Source organism: Pelodiscus sinensis, chromosome 31, assembly GCF_052426305.1.
Source record: "Pelodiscus sinensis isolate ZL-2025 chromosome 31, ASM5242630v1, whole genome shotgun sequence".
Classification (NCBI taxonomy): Eukaryota; Metazoa; Chordata; order Testudines; family Trionychidae; genus Pelodiscus; species Pelodiscus sinensis.
In genome coordinates, this window is record NC_143082.1 from 3857345 (window position 1) to 3864442 (window position 7098).

The following is a 7098-nucleotide window of genomic DNA, read 5'->3' on the forward strand; positions in this document are numbered from 1 at the left end:
GATCGCACATGCACACGCACACGCACTGTCTGTACAGATCTGCGCACATGCACACACGCACACGTGCTATCTATACGGATCTGTGTGCACACACACATGCAGTCTGTACAGATCTGTGCGTGCACACATACACGTGCAGTCTACAGATCTGTGCGTTCACACATACACACGTGCTGTCTGTACAGATCTGTGCGTGCACACATACACGTGCTGTCTGTACAGATCTGTGCGTGCACACACACACGTGCAGTCTACAGATCTGTGCGTTCACACATACACACGTGCTGTCTGTACAGATCTGTGCGTGCACACATACACACGTGCTGTCTGTACAGATCTGTGCGTGCGTGCACACACGTGCAGTCTACAGATCTGTGCGTTCACACATACACACGTGCTGTCTACAGATCTGCGCACATGCACACGTGCTGTCTACAGATCTGTGCATGCACACACACATGTGCTGTCTGTACAGATCTGTGCACGTGCACACACACACATGTATGCACACACACACACACACACGTGCTGTCTGTACAGATTTGAGCATGCACACACGTGTTGTCTGTACAGATCTGTGCACACACACATGCTGTCTGTACAGATCTGAGCATGCACATACGTGTTGTCTGTACAGATCTGTGCACACACATGTGCTGTCTGTACAGATCTGTGCACGCGCACGCACACACACACGCATATTTGATGTCTGTACTCGTGTGGAGAGAAAGAGTCTAGACACACACATACAGACAAGTATTGTCTGTACAGACCCACATGCCCACATGCACTCTTGATGTCTGTACAGACCTGCACTCCATTCTTTGTGGTGCTGCTGAGTGACCTTGGGCAAGTTGCCGTTTCTCCGGTGCCTCAGTTTCCCCATCCCCCATGGGGATGATGACAGCACTCTTCTTTGAGGTCTGCAGTTGAAGAGATCCAGTTCACTCCTCAAGCCCTAATGTCACCTAAGCAATGTTAAGGCAAACACATCACCTTAACTCTGCCCTTTCTTGCTGCACTGGGCCCAGCTGGAGACCTGCACATGGGTACCTAGAGAAAGATTATATTGAGGGGCTTAAATCTGATCTGAAGAGCTGCCAAGATCGGCCAATTTAGTCTCAGGCTTCGATTGACGGGGAAAGGCCGAAAGATGCCGTAGGCGGCAGTGCACATGGCCAGAGAGCCAGCCAGGCGGGAGGGGGAGAGGGTGTCTAAAGGCTGGGAGTCAGGAGTCCCGTGTTGCTGCGGCTCTGGGCGGAGAGTGGGGTCTGGTGGTTAGAGCAGGGGGCTGAGAGCCAGGACTCCTACGTTCTTGCCTTGCCTGTGGGAGACAGAGGAGAGCGTGGTCTAGTGATTAGAACAGGCAGAGGCCTGGACATCAAGAATCCTGGGTGTAATCCCTGCTCTGCCACTTACTCACTGTGTGACCCCAGGCAGGTCCCTTCCCAGCCCTGTGCCTCGGTTTCCCCATTGTTAGAATGGCTCGTGTGTGCAGGGGGTTATAAGGATCAGCCCTGTGGACAAGGCCAGTCGTCCTGCGTGGCCTTCAGCTGGGCAAGGGGCAGCCGGCTGCTCATGGGTGGCTCCTTCGGAGAGAACCGCACGTCCTCTCCTCTGCTCGGACCCTCTCCCACGAGCGGGCTCGACTTGCCCCGTGCTCCACCCTAGAGGTGGCCGCATTGCCGTGCTGGGAGCCGGGCTGTGCGGAGGGCGGAGCAGCGAGCCCAGCGCTATGTCTGCGCTACCAGGCTCTCGGCACGGCACGGGGCCGGCCGCTGGGACCCTCCCGCCCGGGGGTGTCGGACCAACCCTCGGTGCCCGGAGCGGGGTGCTGCGCCCAGTGCGATCTGCCCCCTGCAAACCACCTGGGCGCCCGGCGGGGACTCCAAGGAAAGATGGAGCATCCCTCGCTGGTTTGTGCCCAGCCCCGTGGGAGCCCCGAGGGCTGGGGGGAGGGGAGGAAGCTCTGCTGCCCTGGGCTCAGGGCGGGGACCGAGCCGGCGGGTGTCCGAGCGAGAAGGGGCGGAGGGGGGCAGGGAGAGAGGAGACAGGGCCGGCGAGGGAGCGGCCCCCCCAGGCCAGGGCGAGATCGGCGGGCACGGGCAGGTGCGGCTGGAGCTGCTCTCCCCGGCGCCACCTCTTGGGTCAGGCCGGTTATGGGCCAGTGGAGCCAGAGCGGGGAGCCCCGGCTGCTGGGGGGCTGCCCCACGGCTCAGCGGGGCACTCGGATGGGCCGGAAAGGGGCAGCGCGTCCCCCCACTTCCCAGCCCTCGTTCCCCGTCACTGCGGTACATTGGGCGGAGTCCAGGCAGCTCCAACCCCCTGCGGGACCCCGGAGTGGGGCCACAGCTGGGACAGCACCCCACCCCCACCAGTGTCTCTCCGCCCTGCAGGGACCCTCCGAGTCAGTGGGAATTGGGTGCCACCGGAGGCCCAGCACCCTCCCCTCATGCCAGGGATGGGGGGGCACTGGCTTTGCTCTCGCTGAGGTTCGTCCGGCCAGAACCAAAGCCCGGGGTCTCTTTCCCCTCCGGCCCGGAGCCGTGCCCCCCTCCGAGGCAGGGCCCGGCTTGTCCTGCCAGCCCGGCGGCTCGGGTTCTCAAAGAGATGGGCACCTTTGGCTTCCTGCCCCGCCCACTGCTGCTAACCACTAGCCCCCAGTGGTAACTCCTGGCTCCCGGCGCCTCTTGCTCTAACCACTAGACCTTGCTGCTTCCCAGACCATGCTGTTCTAATCACTAGACCCCACTGCCCCTGCACAGCTGGGCCCAGGCCCCAGACCTGTCTCACATCCCTTGCTGTCACCACTAGCTCCCAGCCCCTAGGAGCTGCGGGGGTGCACCCCGCCCTGGGGGCCATGTCCCCCCGGCTCACGTTCCTGTGTCTTTAAATCACCCTGCGGATGCTGTAAGGAGGCTCCCTCCGGCCCAGGCCCTCGCTCAGTGCTTGCCTTATAAGTCCCGCGGCCCTCCTGGCTGCTTTTCCCCTGCGCCCCTCTCGCTCGCTCCCCATAAATCTGGGAAGAGTCCAAGGCGCCCGGCAGCGTGCGGCAGGCAGCGCGGGCCGGGGGGGCGGGCATAGCCCCTGCCAAATCCATGTGCTCTTCTATAAACACCACTGGCTGCAGCCAACTCGGAGCCTTTTCAGCCTTTATATGGCTCGCTGGGCCCCGGGGAGGTAGCAGGGATGCAGGGCGGGGTGGGGGCTCCCCAGCCAAGGCACAGGGAGTCGGGGGGCGGGAGGAAGCCGGTTAGATTCCCAGGCACCAGACCCATGAGTGTATTAACAAGGGAGGCAGGCGCCCTGGCGGGGATCCCTGCTGCTCAGCCCTCGCAGCACGGCCAGGCCATGTGCCGCTCACCAATGGGTGGGCAGGCCACGGCCCCCCAAATTCAGCACCCACGGGCCACGGCCCCCCAAAGGCAATGCTCATGGGCTACGGCCCCCCAAATGCAGTGCCCATGGGCCACAGCCCCCCAAAGGCAATGCTCATGGGCTACGGCCCCCAAAATGCAGTGCCCATGAGCCACGGCCCCCCAACGCAGAACCCATGGGCCACAGCCCCACAAACACAGTGCCCATGAGCCACGGCCCCCCAACGCAGAACCCATGGGCCACAGCCCCCCAAACGCAGTGCCCATGGGCCATGGCCCCCCCCAAGTGCAACACCCACGGGCCACAGCCCCCCAAATGCAATTCCCATGGGTCATGGCCCCCCCAAATGCAGCACCCTCGGGCCATGTCCCCCAAACCAGGCACTCATTGGCCATGTCCCCCTAACCCAATGCCCACGGGCCACAGTTCCCAAACCTGGCACTCATGGGCCACGTCCCCCAAATCCAGTGCCCACAGGCCACGTCCCCCAAACCAGGCATTCATGGGCCATGCTCCCCCCAGACCCAGCACCCATGGGCCACACTCCCCCTAAACTCAGTGCCCATAGGCCACGCTCCCCTAAACCCAGCACCCACGGGCCACGTCCCCTTCCTGCACCTCACACAGCCTATGAGCCCGGCCTTCCCTGCCCTGCAACACGTATGGGCCACGTCCCCCACCCCTGACACAGCGTGTATGGACCGTGTCCCCGTCCCTCACGTGGCGTGTGCAGGTCCTGTACCCCCAAACACCATGAGAACGGGTCGTGTCCTCTCCCTTCCCCCCACATGCAGCGTGTATGAGCCCCATGTGCCTCTCCACAGCATGTATAGTCCACATCTACCCCCCAGTGCGTACAGACCGTGTCCCCCCCAGTACAAAGAGACTGTGTCTCCCAGTGCATACAGACCGTGTCCCCCCCCCAGTGCAAACAGACCTTGTCCCCCCAGTGTGTACAGACCGTGTCCCCCCAGTGTACAGACCATGTGTCCCCCCCAGTGCGTACAGACCGTGTCCCCCCCAGTGCAAACAGACTGTGTCTCCCAGTGCGTACAGACCTTGTCCCCCCCCCCGTGTACAGACCGTGTCCCCCAGTGTGTACAGACCATACTCCCTCCCTCCCCGTGGCCTAATGGCCAGAGCCCTGGAGCAAAGCTGGTTCTACTGCTGGCCGGGCGGGCGCCCTGCGTGAGTCCCTCCCTGCTCAGTGCCTCGGTTTCCCCATCTGGGGCTAAGGCCGCCGGGGTGCTTTGACCCCTTTGGGGGGCAGTGCTGGGAAGCAGGGAAGATGCTGCCCCCCAAGCTGAGGCCAGTCCTTGCCCAAGCGTGGAGAGGGCAGGTGGGCACAGCAGGCGGGCACGGAGGAGGCTGGGGAGGAGGGAGGCCCTGGCCGGGGAGACCCCGCGGTGCTGCCAGGGCTGCCCGGTAGGAGCGTGGGACAGAGGGGCTGGGCACCAGCTGCTCCCAGGGCAGCCCTGCCACCGTGTCTGCAGGACCCTCGCCTGGGCAGGCCACGGCCCAAGGAAGCCCAGTAGGGGCTGGCGGCCGCTGGGGGTGGGTTTTGGGGCCCAGCTCCCTCTGAGCTGGGGCTGCTGGGCCTGTGAGCTGGGGCAGGCCGGCGAGAGGGGTGGGGAGAGGGGCTGATCCTGTGCCCCCCACGCCCCTTACACACCCGTGATGCGTGTGCACATGCGTGTTTCCTGGCCGCAGCGGGGTAACGGCCCAGGCCAGCGCAGGCTGACTCACCCTGAGCTCGGGGCACAAGAGGCTCGGATGCTGCAGGAACCTGGCAAGTGGCTAATTTTGACTGATGACGTGAGGCTGGGCCGTGCGGTGGCTGAGCCAGGCCGGGCGCCAACCCCCCCCCCAGCCCCGACGAGCTTTGCCATGTATAGCTGCCTGGCCTCCCCGTACCGTGGCGGCCCAGGAACCAGGGCGCTGGCAGGAGTGTCGGGAGCCCTGCGCCCCTCCCCAGGCCTGGCTCTAACGCTCCAGCAGTCAAGGGGGTGAAATCCCCAGCCAGGGAGCACCCTGGGGCTAGCGGGGACTCTTGGGGGCTGGGGCTCCGGGCAACCACTGCTCAGCCCTCCCCCACTGGCCGCAGGGTGGGGCCGCCGGCTGTGGGGCTGGCCGTGGGGCCGGCCGTGGGGCTGGCCGTGGGGCTGGCCGTGGGGCCGGCCGTGGGGCTGGCCGTGGGGCTGGCCGAGGGGCTGGCCGTGGGGCTGGCCGTGGGGCTGGCCGTGGGGCCCGATCACTAGGACGGGTGGGCAAATCTTTTGTCCTGCGGGCCACATCTGGAAATTGTATGGGGCAGAGCCTCCAACTGAATGGGGGGCAGGGCAGGGGAGCTCCGGGGCCAGGTGCCCAGCTGGGATGGGCTGGCTGGGGCCTGGGGGCTGCCTTGCCCATCCGGCCCTAGGACACCACGGGCTGGCCCCAGCTAGTTCCGAGGGAGGCGGGAGAGTCCCTGCACATGGGCTAAGCAACCCCCGGGGGCAGATCCCCCCCCCCGGGTTCTCTCCCGAAATGCCCCGTCCTCTGGCCCTGGCCCAGCAGAGCCCACCCAGCCCGGCGCAAGAGCAACTTCCCAGGGCCCGTTCTAGCTGCACCGACAGCCCCTTGGCCCGTGTAGCTCACCCCCTGCACAGAGCCCCCCCTGCAACCCCCAGAGCCCCCCTGCACAGAGCCCCCCGTAACCCCCAGAGCCCCCCCGCACAGAGCCACCCCTGCAACCCCCAGAGCCCCTCTGCACAGAGCCCCCGTAATCCCCAGAGCCCCCCCGCACAGAGCCACCCCTGCAACCCCCAGAGCCCCCCTGCACAGAGCCCCCCATAACCCCCACAGCCCCCCTGCACAGAGCCACCCCCGTAACCCCCAGAGCCCCCCCGCACAGAGCCACCCCTGCAACCCCCAGAGCCCCCCTGCACAGAGCCCCCCATAACCCCCAGAGCCCCCCTGCACAGAGCCCCCTGTAACCCCCACAGCCCCCCTGCACAGAGCCCCCCGTAACCCCCAGAGCCCCCCCGCACAGAGCCACCCCTGCAACCCCCAGAGCCCCCCTGCACAGAGCCCCCCGTAACCCCCACAGCCCCCCCGCACAGAGCCCCCCCTGCAACCCTCAGAGCCCCCCTGCACAGAGCCCCCGTAACCCCCAGAGCCCCCCCGCACAGAGCCACCCCTGCAACCCCCAGAGCCCCCCTGCACAGAGCCCCCCATAACCCTCACAGCCCCCTGCACAGAGCCCCCCGTAACCCCCAGAGCCCCCCCGCACAGAGCCCCCCCTGCAACTCCCAGAGCCCCCCTGCACAGAGCCCCCCGTAACCCCCAGAGCCCCCCTGCACAGACCCCCCCGCAACCCCTGGAGCCCCTCCCGCGCAGAGACCCCCCAGAACCCCCAGAGCCCCCCTGCACAGAGCCCCCTGCAATCCCCAGAGCCCCTCCCGCACAGAGCCCCCCCGCAACCCCCAGAGCCCCCCCATGCAGAGCCCCCCATAAGCCCCAGAGCCCCTCCCGTGCAGAGCCCCCCGTAACCCCCAGAGCCCCTCCCGTGCAGAGACCCCCCGTAACCCCCAGAGCCCCCCCGCACAGAGCCCCCCGCAATCCCCAGAGCCCCTCCCGTGCAGAGACCCCCCGTAACCCCCAGAGCCCCTCCCGCACAGAGCCCCCCCGCAACCCCCAGAGCCCCCCCCCGTGCAGAGCCCCCCATGTACAGAGCCCCCC